We start from the raw sequence: 16,802 nt of genomic DNA on the forward strand, positions 1-16,802 counted from the left end.
GTTTGCTCTAACACTAGTTCATGTCCAACTTGTCGTGGGAAATGGCTTTCAGCAGATCTGCCAGGGAGCGGAGGCAACAGGGTAGACGAGGACTCTCTAAAGGTGGGGCCGTGCTGCAGCGCACCAGGAGTCATGTCTTAAGATGGCGTACTTGGTTCTCAAAATGGTTTCCTGGGCCTAGCTTAATACAGTATGTTTAGTCGATGTGTCGGCCAGTGGTCCACCCACCACCTGGGCCCTGGTGGCAGAGGGGCCCCTGATGAGTCATGGACATTACAAGGAGGGGACTGCAGGGGAGGGGGGGTCTCTTTGACCTGCCTTCCCATACATTCTTTAGAACCAAGCCATGCGGTCTATTGTGTTGGGTGTGGCTGGGCCTGGAACTACTTGTCCACCCAAACAGCAGAACACGGTTTGCGTTATTCTGCATTCCTGCAGCGTAACACTCACTGTGTCCAGCTCCTGATCATCTGCTTCTCCGGTGGCCCGATCCTGAAGCCCTAGATCTGGATTCCATTAATAACCTGTAAGAACAAGAACAGCATTAGCGAGCAACAACACTTACCTGTGATGTAACCGGCCTTGAATCCATCCTGCGCTTCACTTACCTCGCCCATCTCCAGAGTTTGCCGCAACCTGCAACGGTAAAGAAACAAGGACAGCATTAATAACAATTCTTACCGGGGCAAGCAGCGAGTCCTGGCAGCACCCTTCGCTTCTCTTACCTCGCCCATCTCCGGGTTTCCCCACAACCTGCAAGGGAACAGGAACAAGGTCAGCATTAACAAAGCACTTACCTGGGCAAGCAGCGCTTCGATCGCTCATCACTTCGGAACATCACCGCAACCTGTACAAAGAAGGAAGAGAACACAGGTTAACAATTAACACCAATAAACAGCGCAGCGCTCCGCGCCTCAATAACTCACTGTGGTCTTCGCCACCAGCGCAGCAACTCCCGAGATCGCAACCATCCCTGTGAAAACAAAAAGAGACATTGTTAGGGAACAGGTTAGTGGAGCAAGACACAGAGAAGACAGAGAAAACAGAGGGAAAGAAAGAGAATAAAGACGGAAGGACATTATAACTCACCAGGAAGACAGCAAGCAGAGTCAGAGTCACAGCCGGTCTGGACCCGACATAAGGGCACATGGACCAGTGAAGCAACTAGGTCCACGGAACGCCAGCACCAACCACGCGCCCCTGTACAGAGACGCAGGATGGAGAGTCCAAAGCACAAAAACCTAAGGTGAGCAATAACCCCAAGGGAGGGGATTTGGACCAGAGGGAGGTGGGAGTCCACCCATCACAGAACCAGAATCTTAACCCTCCATTCTCCTGCTATAGGCGCTACCCAACGTCTGGCACATAACCAAGCAGAGAGGGGTCCGGGATAGCGCTTAGACCTCCATCCAGTATCGTGTGGATACCAGGTGAGCGTAACAGGTAAAGGTGTTACAGGGGGAGGGATATCGCGTCTCACTCCCACTCCCACTCGCCGAAGACCCCTCGCCCAACCCCAGGGTCTGGATCCAAAGGCGACAACCATACCCTGGCCACCTGAGAGAGAGATACGCGGGAACTAGCGGGTGAGACACCTTCTGGTTTATCACATACACTTCCCTATGAGATGTAGCCGCATCTGTTTCCCAGCGAAACTGGGAAAGGAAATCGACGTTCCCCTGGTCTTTGCCTTTTCGGTGTTCCACAGTGAAACAGTAGGGTTGCCGGTCTAAGAACCATTGCATGACTCGAGGGTTGGAATCCTTTCATTGGCTTATCCATACTAAAGTTGAGTTTTCTGTGACAAGGGTGGTCTTTCTCTCCTCCCACCTGGGTCCCTATGGCCCTCTGACTGCACCTCCAAAAGAAATGCCAACTTTGTTCATGAACATCCGTTCGATGAAACCAGTGTCAGCTGCTGCCTTCAATTCCACCTTTATCCCCCTTTGCCCCCCCAACTCAGACTCTTACCACTGACACTGCTCTCAGCAACGTCCACCTGTCCATCACCAACACCCTTGACATTCTTGCCCCGGTCATGAGGATCCGCCTGGAACCCACCTCCAAGCAGAACACCTGGTACGACTCCGAACTTGCAGCCCTGAAACGAAAATGCAGAGCAGCGGAACGGAAGTGGCAAACTTCAGGCTCACCCTCTGACAAACTGGCCTGCCGCCTGCTCCAAAGGCAATACCAACTCTCTATCCGTGCAATGAAAATGGCCCGCATTCAGGTGCATCCAACAACATGGCTGAACTTCTCAAAATCTTTAGGGAACTAGCCAACCCTTTTGCAGTCTCCTCCTCTCCTATTTCTTCTCCGTCCCTCTGCAATGTGCTGGCCACTCACTTCGCCACCAAAACACAGGACATCCTGAACAGCCTTTTACTCACCCTTCCAGCCCAGCCATCACCCTCTTGCCTCCCTTGGCCACTCACCCTCCTCCTTCCTTCTTCTCCTCATTCACCCTTGTCACACCTGAAGAAGTCACCAGAGCTGTCTGCTCTATGATGGTCTCTTCCAAACAGGTTTCCCCTTGCTTAACCAGAAACATTAAGGTCAACAATGGCTCTCTTGCCCCTACTCTCGGTGATCTCTGCAACTACTCCTATGCTACTGGCTCTTTCTCCTCCTCCCTCAAGCACTCCCTTGTGCACCCCTCCTTTAAAAACCGTCAGCAGAACCTAACTGTCCAGCCAAATGCCACCCTATCTCCATCACCCCATTCCTGGCGAAACGGCTGGACAAGTTGGTCTTGCCTCAACTCAACTCTCCCACTGAACTTGTTTGTTCTCTTCACGACCATCAATCTGGATTGCAAGCATCCATAGGCACAGCAACTGCTCTTCTGAACATCCATGAAGAACTGGTCACATCCCTGGGCTCCAACTCCCCAACTGCCCTCATCCTTCTTGATCTCTCCTCTGCCTTTGACATGGTCAACCACTCCATCCTCATACAAAAGCTCCACAACACCCTTGGTATCTCAGAGTGGGCACTGAACTGGCTGACCTCCTCCCTAACTGACCGCTCCTCATAAGTCATCCTGGGCACCTTTTCCTGTCCTACTTCCTTCTCCGCCTGTGGTATTCCCCGGGTCTCTATCCTACCACCTTGGCTCTTTAACATTTACCTTACTCAGCTGGCACTCCTCCTTCTCCCCCAACTTCCAGTTATGCAGATTTCACACAACTCTTCTTCAAACTTCCTGCCGACCCTCTTGCACCTTCCATCATCCTTGACTGCCTATCTGCCATCCAGACCTGTTGCACTTCCAATGATATTTGCCTCATTGCCAGCAAAACAGAGATCCTGCCCATTGGGATCCCTGCTCCCGAATTCTTCCCTTCACTCTGGCTTCTGCCGTGGGCTCTCCCCCTGCTCCATCTTCTGAAGGCAGAATCCTTGGAGTCATCTTCCACTCCTCTCTCTCCTTCCTCACTCAAACTCAGGGCACTGCCAAGAAGTCCCACATTCAGCCCTTTCTTCTCAAAGGAATTCTACTTCCCCCAGAATCTCAATGTTACCTGAGCCCTGGTTCTCTCTAGGCTCGACTATTGGAATAGCCTCCTCCATAATCTTCCTTCTTCCACTCTGCCTCCTCTCCAGCTAATCCAGAATAGGGGGGCAAGACTTATCCTTGGCCTCAAGCCCAGGGACTGCATCTCTCCTGCCCTATAAAGTCTTGACTGGCTCCCGGTTGCTTCACATATTGAATTCAAAGGATTGAATTGAAATCACTCTGTATCATCCGCAAGACTTTCTGGGGCCGGGGACCACACTATCTGCAACTCTCCCTTACTAAATATTCCTCATCTAGACCCCTGTGCTCCTCTGGCACCAACTCCTTATGTGTAAAGGGTTCCGCTAAACAGATGGCAGGAGGTCCATCTCTTTCCTCAGCTGGCTCCCTTCTTTGGAACAGCCTCCCCCCAACCCCTTCTTCATCTTGTGCAGGATTTTCTTAAATTCCGGAAGCTCCTCGAGACTATCGTCTTTACCTCCGCCTCCCCTCACCACTCTCCTCTGCTATTCTCACATTTGCTTGTTTGGTGTTCACGGCCCTTATGCATCCACAGGGCCCTGACCTCCCACATTGAATCCCCCCAGCTTCTGTCTATCCTCAGCACTTGCCTCGTTCACCCTCCATCCTGGAGGCTCGCACTTACCTTACATTGCACTTCATTTATTGCTCACCCACGAGCACCACAGCACCTATCCCATTCCCCCTCCCTTCTGCACTTTCACGTTCTGAACACTCACAAGGCATAGTAGGTTTATCTCCCCTCCACTGTATTAATATTTGTATGTATTTCGATCGGTTATACATCCTCTTGTCCCCTCTCGGTTGCCCTGGGAGCGCTTTGAAACAGTATTTACTTCCTGTTTAAGCACCTAGCAAGCAAACAATAAATAAATAAATGGTATACTCACAATAGTGCTGCCAGGATTGGTGAGCCAGTAGACAGGTGATGTTATTCCAACTACTGCAAACCCATGAAACGGAAAAGGTTAAACAACTGTATGAAAAGCCATTGGGCCTCATTATGAGACCGGCGGTAGCCGTGCCGGTACAACCTGCATCGCTGCCGCCGGTATCATTTTTGGCAATTACTGCGTCATTAGGGCCCCACCGGACCCAGTAATTGCCCATTTGCGGGCGCTGGAAAAAAAGCTCCCCATTCCCATTTGAGCCCAATAGGGCCCAATAGGGCTCAAATGGGAATGGGGAGGTCGGATGCACCGGCACCATTCGTGAATGGTACCGGTGCATCCGACATCCTCTGCTCGCGGGTGCCGGTACGCCCGCCAGGTCATACCTGGTGGGCGGGAAGGTACCCGCGAGCAGAACTCGTAGTTTGCCGGACCGGCAAACTTTTAATGAGGCCCATTGTCTTCTTAGGGCATTTACTAATAACTAATCTAAAGCCCTGGATTAAAAATAAAGGTAAACAGTTGAAATCCAACAGCTTGCCTTCTCCCATCCCTCCATTAGCGCATATGTATGACCACTTATCGTGGCCGGAGAACTACAAAGAGAAGCAGAGGTTTTCAAATGTGCTTTTCCCATTCTTGTTGCACCGAGGCACAGTGTTCCTCCACACACCAGAGTTGGAAACAATCTTAACAAACACGCATCACCACAACTCCTGGTTTTCAATGGTCATAGAAAAGAAAATAATGTTTTTAAGATGGATATATGTGATGTAAATAGGTTAAAATACTTAATCCAGCCCTCAACATATAGAAGCAAGCATAAAATTAGATTTATTTTTTATTTGGCAAAATGTCAATTGTTCCAGACTGGAAAGCACTGCTCTGGTAAATATAAACGAATACCTGCTGCTTCATATTACCCAAGAGAGTCAATACTTCCCCCCTTTGAGAGTGTTATACCTGCCAGCTCTGACAGCCCACATTACATTTGCTCACCAGGTGTTAGGCAGAATTATATGCAGTACCCTTTGGGAACACCACACACAATTCGGACTACAAGTGACAGTACAATTTCACCTTTGGTACAAGCCTGTACTACACAGTTATAGTGGTAGCAGTAACGGAACAGCCAGACTTATCTCAAGAATAAGTGAGCAGTACAAAGAGTTACACAAAGGGACAGCAATTACTATGGTTCAGGCAAACACTGACTCAAGGTTTCTAAGTAAAAGAATATATAATTATTTACTCAACAGTTGTATAACATTTCACTATTCTAAGCAAGTTAAAAATCACAATCATGAATACACCACACCACTTCCCTTAAATTTCAGACAAGTTAAGCTCACAAAATGAAGTGGGAGCAAAATGGCACTCCAGCAATTTAAAAGCGAGGGAAAGACAAAGTTAGTAGAAATTAGGCAAAACCAACAGGTACGTACTCAGGGCAGTTTTAACAAGAGGGACTACAGTGAGGAGATCAGATAGAAAAGGCTTAGGGCCAAAGTCAATAGGACAAAAGTCTTTTGCTCAAGATCAAACAGTTCAGGGTAGTTCGCTGTAAAGTTCGTGGCACAGATTCCGGACGAGGTTGGTTGGTAGAAAAGTTAGTTCAAAGAGAAGAGAAGGACAAGCCCTCGGATTGGAGAAAGATTTCAAACACTTTCACCGTGGCTGACTGTTAGGCAGAATCCTGTGCAGTGCCCTTAGGGACCACTACACACAATTAAGACCAGAGGTGGCAATACAAGTTTTACCTTTGGTACAAGCCTGTACTACTATGTTAGAGTGGTAGCAGTAGCGGAGCAGCCAGGCTTATCTCAAGAGCATATGAGCAGTAGCAGAGATTACACAAAGGGACACAATTACTGTGGCTCAAGCAAACACTGATTCAAGGTTTCAGGTGAAAAATATAAATACATTTATTTTTAAACAATTTGTTATTAAAGGAGAGTTCCGGGACTTTTTTTTTATTGTCCCTACGGTTCTGCCATGTGTTTTTAAGCATAACTCGGTAGATCGTAGAAAACTTTCCTATGGACCTTACCCGACTTTTCGTCCATTAACGCACTCGAAATCAGCCGCCATTTTCTGATAATCCTATCACTTGCCACATCGCCCTGGCTCACCTGCTTTTGCGGCACTAAATCAAATCCCCCGCCCCTGAAACAGACTTTATCAAAACATTCATATTTCCCGCCTCTATCCGTGACGTGACTGTGCTGCGTAGGCAAACGCGCCCAGGCGTCTTCTACGCGACTCCACACAGAACCCGGAAATCAACACAGATCAGCTCACACAACACAGCGCGCCACAATTCGCAATATGAAACTGTACTTTTAAATCAAACCGCAAGATTATAAATTTGGTAAAGTACATTTATTTGACATCAAATGTTTAGAGAATATTCTGCGATTTTCATTTTTATTTGCTCTCGATCCAAAATAGTTCGTCTTGAGGCAAGCGATGTTCGTGTGCAGTAAACAGGGTGTTGGTTTACGATAAAATAAGCTCTTCGGTCGCACTGATAATCGCATGGCTGTTCCAACAACGAGGCACTAGGCCACCACAACGGTCTGTATGTTGCATCTAGCCGTTAGTACCGCGTAAGGGCATACTTGTACTTGGCGATCGTCCCATAAAATGGTCAGGGTGGTAACGTTGTTCACGCGGAGAAGCAACTGGCGGCTGTAGAAGCCGTCCGCCGGTGTCTGGTACTCGTGACACAGACAGTAGTGAATGATGTACCTAAAAACATAAAAAATGAAATTAGTCTCACCATCAGATCTTTATTAAAATTATTCATTTTATATATTCGGTCGGGAAATTATTTCATAACTAGGACAGTGCAACTGGGTTTTAAACGTCAAGGGGGGGCTGTAGGATACTGAGACAGTCCCTCAGTGCAGGGGTTGACAGGGAGTGCAGGTGGAGAGTGGAAGGGCCCAGGACCGAGATCGCAGACAGTGGACCAGTTGTAGCAGGGGAGAGGGAGAGAGAAAGCAGAAGCAAAGGTTTTGAGGTGCTTTTGTAAAAGTAGACGGTTCTCCCCAAGATAGTGCGCGGTACAAAACAATATGCCACATAGAACGAACAAGTACAACTTAACCCGTCTTTAAAGCTACTGTATAGTAATTAAATTGCGGTATAAACTCATCTAAAGAGTTACTTACATTATATTTGCATTTTCCATTGTGTCTGTGCGTAGGGCAGCCCCGAAATACCACTCCTTCTATGCCGACGTTATTTCTTCTAATGAACGAACATTAAATGGCTTTCGTTTCTGAAATTCTATTCATTATCGTTTCTTACGTGGTCCCGGCCTGTCAAGGTCAAAATACAATAGAACCTTATACTGAGTCGTGGGCCATTCTGGCACCCGAGAAAAAATCAAAGCAGCTGACCTTCACTTTGAACGAGCACACATTCCTAGTTAGATACATTCAGTGTAAGGCATTCTCACAGGACTTGAAATTTACACTCCATCTTTGCATTTTGTCTGCGTGCTTTGCAGCCCCACAGAACCATAAATACGGAGACATTCTATATTTTTTGAAAAATGATTTATATTACTGTTTGGTTTAATTTAATGCGCAAATGAACAAGGTTGGATAGATACACATATTCAATGGGCCTGCGACATGAGGAGACTCGAGAGAACAGACAATCAAATTACAATCATTTAAACCGTGATGTGTATTTCTCAATGAGTTCTTCTTTAGGTGGACATGGAACAGAGGCAATGTTGGGTGGCAATGCAGTTGTCCCCTGCACAGGTTCGTTCACAACTCCATTTATGTGCCTATCTAGGACGTCAACAATAAGTTTCTCAATAAACTCATATTGCATATCCTCAAACACTGGTTTGATCACCCATTGTTTACTTCTTTTAGTGAAGGCCTTATTGTACCGAAGCGTCCCTAAAGTTCCGGTCGTCCTACTTTGTTGACGGCCAACATTATGGTTATGTGCCAAGACCGCTAAAAGAGTCCGATTTATCATGCCCTCCATGCCAAAATGCAATCGTTTTGGCCTGTACTTGAGGCACATATTGTGGAACACCTCCAAATCTCCTGTGTGGCAGAATTCCGTGAGTCCCCTCAAAGCTTTTGTTATAGTTTTATCAAATACAATCTTTTCAATGGCTTTGTGAGTGGGTGATGAAGGAATCAACCACTTCTTCTTCCGTGCCTCCTCTGTGGACAAATGGCCATGTTCACAATTGTGAAAATGTTGGTTCGTGTTCCATCGGTGAACGTTCGTACAGTGTGGCATTACTGACCGCCATTTTTCCAGTAGAATTTCCAACGACCCTCCACATGTTTTTGAGCTCCACCAAAGATGGTTGCTGATTGACTTGGACCACTGTGAAATACCTTGCAATTCTTTTTTTTTACCTGCAGCCGACAATTTTTTATTGATTGATTTTGCAAGATGCCAAACGTCAAATTGGTGATTTATATTTTTGTACTGTTCTCTCATTGTCTTGGCAATTGAAACGTGTCTGTCCGTGGCTATCAGGTCGATCACCATTCCCCGCGATTGTAGTTCTTGCAATGATGCTACAAAGCCAACTTTCTCCATGGCCACTGAGGATGTACTTTGTGACACCTGCACGACCACCGAACTCACAATTTTCTTACTTTCCATGTCCTGAAAGTGGTAGGTGCAGTACTTGGCTGAAAATCCTGGGCTGTCGCACTGTCCATCACCGGCTAGCCTGAACCGTTTGCCCGCGAATGTACTATCAATAGACATTTTTTCCATTCTCCAAGCTTCGCTAATGGCTGGAAATAGATAATCGGTTTGGTATTTGTAGAACTGAGTTTTCGCAATGAAATGGATTCCCACAAACTGAAAGAAAGACTCTAATTTTTTAAAACTTGAACCACTAAAAAGTGCAGCCGCTGCACAAAGTAGATTGCCTGCTGGCAGTTGTCCCAGCATAGGTTGTGCAGACCATGTGAAAGGATGATATTTTGTACAGGTGGCATGTATTTTAAGGTTAGTGCCTCGAATTGCACGAGTCACATTAATCAATGGCTCCCCACATACTTCCCCACCAACCGAATGCCCACATTTCATCCGAATAATAAGATCAATCAAACAACTATCGAATACAATGAATTTGGCCTCTTTCCTTATACTGTCACTCTGCATCCCAGCTGGTTCGGCCTGTAACGTTGAGGACATGTCACTCACATGAAAGGTAGAATCTCTGATATCGTCTTCCGCTATGTTCAGTGATATTGATGGTGTTTCATTGTCGTCCACTTCATTCTCTTCCATTGCAACATCTGTTCCTTCTCCGGCGATGGGTGAATAAAACAATTTCTTCAACTTTCTCGCGGTCTTAGTTTTTGCGGGTGTGGATTCTGTGAATTGATCTCCGACTGCATCCGAACTACCAGGAGGACATTCACTATCAATGGCTGGTGGTGGTATAGCTCCGTTGTCAATCACTTCATATTCTTCCCATTGGCACGATGCATCTCCAGTCTCAAGTCCCTGCCAAAAGGTTTGACAAGCAACATCTCTCGTTCGCTTCACTGTCTGTGTAGATCTAGTTCGTACACCCACTCGCAACTAGAGGACAGATTGGAAAAGGGATGTTCAGTTTAAACACACGTTACAGTATTGAACTATTAACAGTGAAAAACAACATAATATAGTGACCAGGACACTAACCTTCTTTTGCTTTCTTTTCTTTGAAACTTTCTTGCCTCGAACTTCAACATCAGGACGCTGTTGCTCCGACTCGTGTGTGCATGTCTCCACTTCCTCTTGCGCTGCAACGACTATGTTTTCCTGATAAGCACATCCATCACGCACTGACGCTCCATGGACTCCCTGAAACATAGAACTTTCATTAGTATGTATAATAATATCGAAAACACAAAATGTACTTGGGGACCAATACCCACGTACATCACAATAGCAAAACACGAATGAGCGCTTTGTGTAGAACATTCAAACGACAATTATTCACGCATTGTTGATCTAGTTAGATGGAACTGTCAAGATCCATACCTCGGGCTCCTCATAGACTTCCATTGATGATATTATTGAAGATGATGCTTCAGTGACTCCCTGAAACACAGTAATTGCATTAGTATGGTTTTCTATTTTGATAAAAAGAACAGAAAGTTTGTGCAGGCGTGAACGGCTCATCTAAATAGACCTGCACAAATGATCAGTTGTCTAAAATAAATAATGGATATCTAAATATGATTCGATTAGCTCGATCGTTGGAAGTGTCACCACCCAGAAATCTGCATCAACTACTAGGGGTGATGTTCTTGTAGAAGAAGCTCCGTCATCTCCCTGAAACATAGTACTTGCGTTAATAAAGAAGGAAGTATAGCGGATGTAATCACGTCATATGATTTCGCTTCATCGAACTGTCAGTATCCATACCTCGAAATGCATAAGAACATCAAGGGACGATGTAACTGCGGTGCACACTTCTGCAAGCTGTTGCGCCGACCCGTAACTGCACGCTCCCCCTTCTTCTTGGACTAATGCTCCATCGACTCCCTGAAACATAGGACTTTCATTAGTAATGAACACAATATTGAAAAAAGAAGACACATAGGAGGGCGACGACAGAAGGACATATCAATGGCTAAAAACGAAAGAAACATTGTGTGTAACAATCACGCTACAAGAATGCAAGATCTGATGATCTCCATCGATGGAACTGTCCTGAAACGTACCTCGAGCATCTGAGTGACATCAACGGTAGTCGTCAATACGTTGGACTCCTCAGCATCTCCCTGAAAGACAGTACTTGAATTATTTTGGATAACAATAATTATAACTGAAAACAAAGACTAGAGGACGAGTACAAGGGTGTACCATTAGGTAAAATAATTACACGATAAATTAAAACTATTGATTTACATGCCTAAAACAAGTCAGTGGCAGAATAGCCAAGTAAGATTACCCGATAGGCGCTTGAAGTGGCTGATGACTGCAATAACGACACGGATGGAGAATCTTCCGCCTTCATATTGAGTGGATACATAAATGGGGAAATTATTGTTAGCTAATGCTACACACTACCGCAAGGCCGAGAGATAAATACGTAAACTTGACTCACCAGTGGAGGGATGTGGACGAATAGAGTGGGAATAGCGGTTGAGAGCAATTTTCGCCTCGCTCGCGGTGTGTTCTTCTTTATTAGCAATGATGTGGAGTACATGTCTGAGCTAAAGTGCCTGCTGCAGATGCGGTATCGATCACCCCTCTTGTCCGCAAAGACTTCTAGGACTCTACTTTCAAGCTCAGACGGTGGATATCCGCAATATCGGACCCATTCTCTTATCTGATCTATTGTCTTAGGGAAAACATGCATTATAGTACCTTCAGATTTATTATGGGTCTTCGAAGGGCAACCGCCAATGGAACAGGCAGGCATTGTGGAAAGTTCTGAAAAGTAAAGATCAACAATTCTCAATGAATACAATTTGTGTTAAAAAATTAAATGACACATAAAAGGTCCAATGCAAGGTTCGTTTTGGTTCTTGTAACTATACACGTTATTCACATGCAGATAAGTATTTGAATAACTTTAAAAAAAATAGAAAAATAATTTGACTAAACTCAGAACATGTGACTAGTTCCTTGCATGTACTGTCTTGAACGAAAAGAAAACATGGATGCAATTTGATGACTACTAGCAAATCGATATAAATTAAAAAATTGGACGCAAAATGATTAGGGTACATGGCCTTACCTTGACGAACAAACAGTTAGATGCAGGGATCAGAGTAGTTTCTTGTCGTAGAATAGGGAGCAGTTCACAGGTTGCAAACTGACGAGTTTGCTCGAAGTGGTCACGGAAGTTCACAGAGACGAAGAGCAGATAACCAGCACCTTCACGGGTTGACTAGCAAAGCGCAAAGAAGTTCTCATTCGAAATATGAAGTGGGTTATAAAGAATTCGAAACAGGGGTGTGTTTGTGAATGAATGACGTGTATATGTCGTGGCATTATGCGGTTTGCAGGGGGCCGTCCAGCGTGAGGGGGGATGCTTGGCAGGAGACACGGGGTCTGGAGGTAGACATGGGAACAACAACCCATGCTCTATAGACCACTTTGAAGTGTACATGGTCTTTGGCACCTCTTGGCCTTTATCGCTCCCTGACAGCTCCACTTGCCAGCACAAGTACCCCGGTGCGAACTGCCTTTGATAGGGCGGGGGGTGGATTGGGGCGGTGGTCGTGCAGACAAGACACAGGAAGACTCGTGAATGGAGACACACTTATGTGGATTGCAGGGGGCCATCCAGCGTGAGGGGGGATGCTTGGCAGGAGACACGGGGTCTGGAGGTAGACATGGGAACAACAACCCATGCTCTATAGACCACTTTGAAGTGTACATGGTCTTTGGCACCTCTTGGCCTTTATCGCTCCCTGACAGCTCCACTTGCCAGCACAAGTACCCCGGTGCGAACTGCCTTTGATAGGGCGGGGGGTGGATTGGGGCGGTGGTCGTGCAGACAAGACACAGGAAGACTCGTGAATGGAGACACACTTATGTGGATTGCAGGGGGCCGTCCAGCGTGAGGGGGGATGCTTGGCAGGAGACACGGGGTCTGGAGGTAGACATGGGAACAACAACCCATGCTCTATAGACCACTTTGAAGTGTACATGGTCTTTGGCACCTCTTGGCCTTTATCGCTCCCTGACAGCTCCACTTGCCAGCACAAGTACCACGGTGCGAACTGCCTTTGATAGGGCGGGGGGTGGATTGGGGCGGTGGTCGTGCAGACAAGACACAGGAAGACTCGTGAATGGAGACACACTTATGTGGATTGCAGGGGGCCGTCCAGCGTGAGGGGGGATGCTTGGCAGGAGACACGGGGTCTGGAGGTAGACATGGGAACAACAACCCATGCTCTATAGACCACTTTGAAGTGTACATGGTCTTTGGCACCTCTTGGCCTTTATCGCTCCCTGACAGCTCCACTTGCCAGCACAAGTACCCCGGTGCGAACTGCCTTTGATAGGGCGGGGGGTGGATTGGGGCGGTGGTCGTGCAGACAAGACTCGTTTGCCGCAGGGCCTCACCAAGGAGAGGCCATCTAACTGCATGTAAGAGGCAGGCTGAAGGATCTAGTACATGGAAGGCAGGGGGGTGAGTTTATAAATACCTCAGCCTCCCAGGAGAATATATGGGTGCAGTTCACCCTGGAGACCCTGGATGCCTAGGCAGTTAGTCAGCAGCAGGCTGGCCTGTGGTGGCAAGGCGGCACGGGCCAGAGGGGGTCATCTCTGTACCCGGTGCCCAAAAGGATGATTTATTATGATCAACCATATTGATTATTTACCTTTAACCATGTTTTGTGTCAATAAAATCCAACGGCCTTCCTTTTATTGCCAACGCTTGAACAAAGTGGTGTGGTAAGTATTTTTGGGGGAGGAGGCAAGGCCGGGAGGCGTGATGCCAACCTGCAAAATAACATTTGTATGTCTGCTGCATATGGGTTCAACGGTTATGTGGATTGAAGGTGGGCGGCCAGCGTGAGGGAGGATGCTGGCCGGAGACATGTGGTGTGACAAGACAAGGCACAGGAAGACTATTCAATGGAGACACACTAGATTCATTTAAAAAATCAAAACAACCATTGTTAAAATATATGTTGGGTTTTATTTTAGATCTTAATTTCAATTGAACATAAATAATAAACATTACACATTGTAAAGTTGCGGTTGCAGCACATCCATGGAAAATCCGCGGTATTGTCCACTGTCGCTGGGGAAATGTTGTCTAATGGCAAGTACCGCACAGGCAGGTATTACTCTCCGAACGCGGTGTCCGAGCCTCCCGTGAAGCCACCAAGTGAAGCAACGATAGGCCACCAGCCTGTACCACCTGTGAAAATGAAAGATGCAAACTGTATTAAAATGACAAAACTTTCTTATCACTGTCGATTCAGGTAAAAAATGTCATTCTGCTTTGAAAAAAATTCTATCTAGAAAATGCACAACATGGAACCAATTTACATGCATTCGAATGATGAGACGACCATGAAATAGTAGTGGCATCACTGACATCACAACCAGAGTATACTTACTCGTTACTCGGATTACGCGGACGAACAGTGCCGCAAAGTTCGTGCATAAGCACCATCATCATCCTCAACACTGTCCGTGAGAGGCAGGCTTCCCTGAACTCTGGCAGCTCGGTGATGCATTGCGGACTTGGCTCGCCTTCCGAAATGTAGGCCAAGCAACCGGAATTTTCACGGCAGCAGCAGTTCTCCTCCTCAGTTGGCATTAGCTCGCACCGATTGCACGTGCACCAGGTGGAGACGCCGTCCATGCGACATGGTCCAGGCTCTTCATCCGTTGACTGGTCCTCCCAACTGCCGTCCGAATCCCCATCGTTTTCACGTGCTTGCCTTTCCAGTAGTTCTTCCTCGGTGTACTCGGGCTCGTACATATACGGCATTATTGTAGCCATTGTGTGGTAAAGAAAGTAAAATAATTGATAGCGGTGGCACTGGTATCTGTTCACACGGGCTACAATCAACGAAGGTAGCTGACCAGAGCACAGAAACGAGTCACAGAATACTCAAAGTAACACACAGAGAGTAATGGAATCGAAAATCTGCTGCTGTGTGTTGTGAAACGGTGTGTTTATACTTATAGAGGAAAGAGGCGTCCTGCCATTTCCATGGCGACACTTCATTAGCTGAGGCGCAGCGATTGTTGACACGAAACGTGCTTTGGCGTTGGGAAATGGGCGGTACGCGTCTGCTGATGTCAGGCTCAGGGGCGGGGGATTTGATTTAGTGCCGCAAAAGCAGGTGAGCCAGGGCGATGGGGGGAAATGATAGGATTATCAGAAAATGGCGGCTGATTTCGAGTGCGTTAATGGACGAAAAGTCGGGTAAGGTCCATAGGAAAGTTTTCTACGATCTACCGAGTTATGCTTAAAAACACATGGCCGAACCGTAGGGACAATAAAAAAAAAGTCCCGGAACTCTCCTTTAACGCAACACTTCTATTAAAATTTAAAACCACACGTTAAATACACTACCCCTGACCAATTCACTTTGTACGGTATGAATCAAGGTAAGTACCCTATGTTTGAGAGAACCGGTGTTATGAAACAATACATGTTACCGTGAATACGATTGCAATCACTTTTTGACAGTTCGGTCTACTAAATAAACGCGTATCCGCGGCAAGAAATTCTACCGGGGCAAAAACACACTTAGCAACTGAGATACCCAGAGGGAGTTGGGGGCAAAAATCACAGGCAATATGTTAGATAGGCAGACAGAATCGAAGAACACTCATAGGGCCTCATTACGACCCAGGCGGTAAGTTACCGCCTGGGCCGTGACTTTACCACCATGGCGTAAACTACGTTTACGCCATGGTGGTTGGCGGACTTACCGCCCCATTCCGACCTTGGCGGGGCGGTAAGTCCCCAATCCCCATTTACCCTTCCCCATTCCCATTTTTGCCCCATAGGGCATAATGGGAGTGGGGAAGGCGTTAATTACGCCACCGTAAATTACGGTGGCGTAATTAACTCCATGGTCCCTTAGCGCCATGGATTTTAACACCTGCTAAAAGCAGGTGTTAAAAGCACCATGGCGCTAGGGGACCTCGTAATTGGCGGTAAGGGGTCGGCGCAGCTAACGCTGGCGTAGACCCCTTACCGCCAGGGTCGTAATGAGGCCCATAGACAGAAATACAAGAGTCAAGAGGCTGGAGCCAGTGTTAATTGGAACCGGGTTCCTGTGTCGAGGATCACACGTCGGCTAATTCGGGATTCAAAGTTGCCAAGAGTACTTTAGATATTGTCAAATGTTCGGAAGCAAAAGTTATAAGAAGGAGGGCAAAATAAGGGCAAGCCTTATAAGTTAGAAATAGGGATTTCACCCAAAATTCCTCAAGCAGGACACAGTACCTTTTCAAAGAAGAAGCTGGTGCCAAGGCAGTTGTTCCTGGTAGTTTCCTGTAGACCCACGATTCCTGGCTTCGGCACGAAGAAGGACGATGAAGGGGGTCTACACCACACAGGGATGAGGCCGGCAGCAGCGACGATGAATAAAAGGTGCTCTCCTTAAAAACAGGTGAGGCTCTTCAGGTGGCTATCCGGACCAATACAGCAGTGTGCAGCAATTTCGGCCGCGAAGGCAACCTCTGGCTGAAGAAGATGAGCTGGTTATCCCCACCAGGCTCAAGGGAAGAAGACTCCGGACTGGATCTCCTCTTAGTCGTTGAAGGGTAGATAGCTCAGGACTGCCGCAGGGCTTCACCGGTACAGGATAGTTGCAGCAGTCATTCTCTCCCCTGCCTCTCCTCGGTTCCTTGTAGTTCCAGTGGCGACTCTCTGACTT

Source organism: Ambystoma mexicanum, chromosome 8, assembly GCF_040938575.1.
Source record: "Ambystoma mexicanum isolate Mex_15411 chromosome 8, UKY_AmexF1_1, whole genome shotgun sequence".
Taxonomy (NCBI): domain Eukaryota; kingdom Metazoa; phylum Chordata; class Amphibia; order Caudata; family Ambystomatidae; genus Ambystoma; species Ambystoma mexicanum.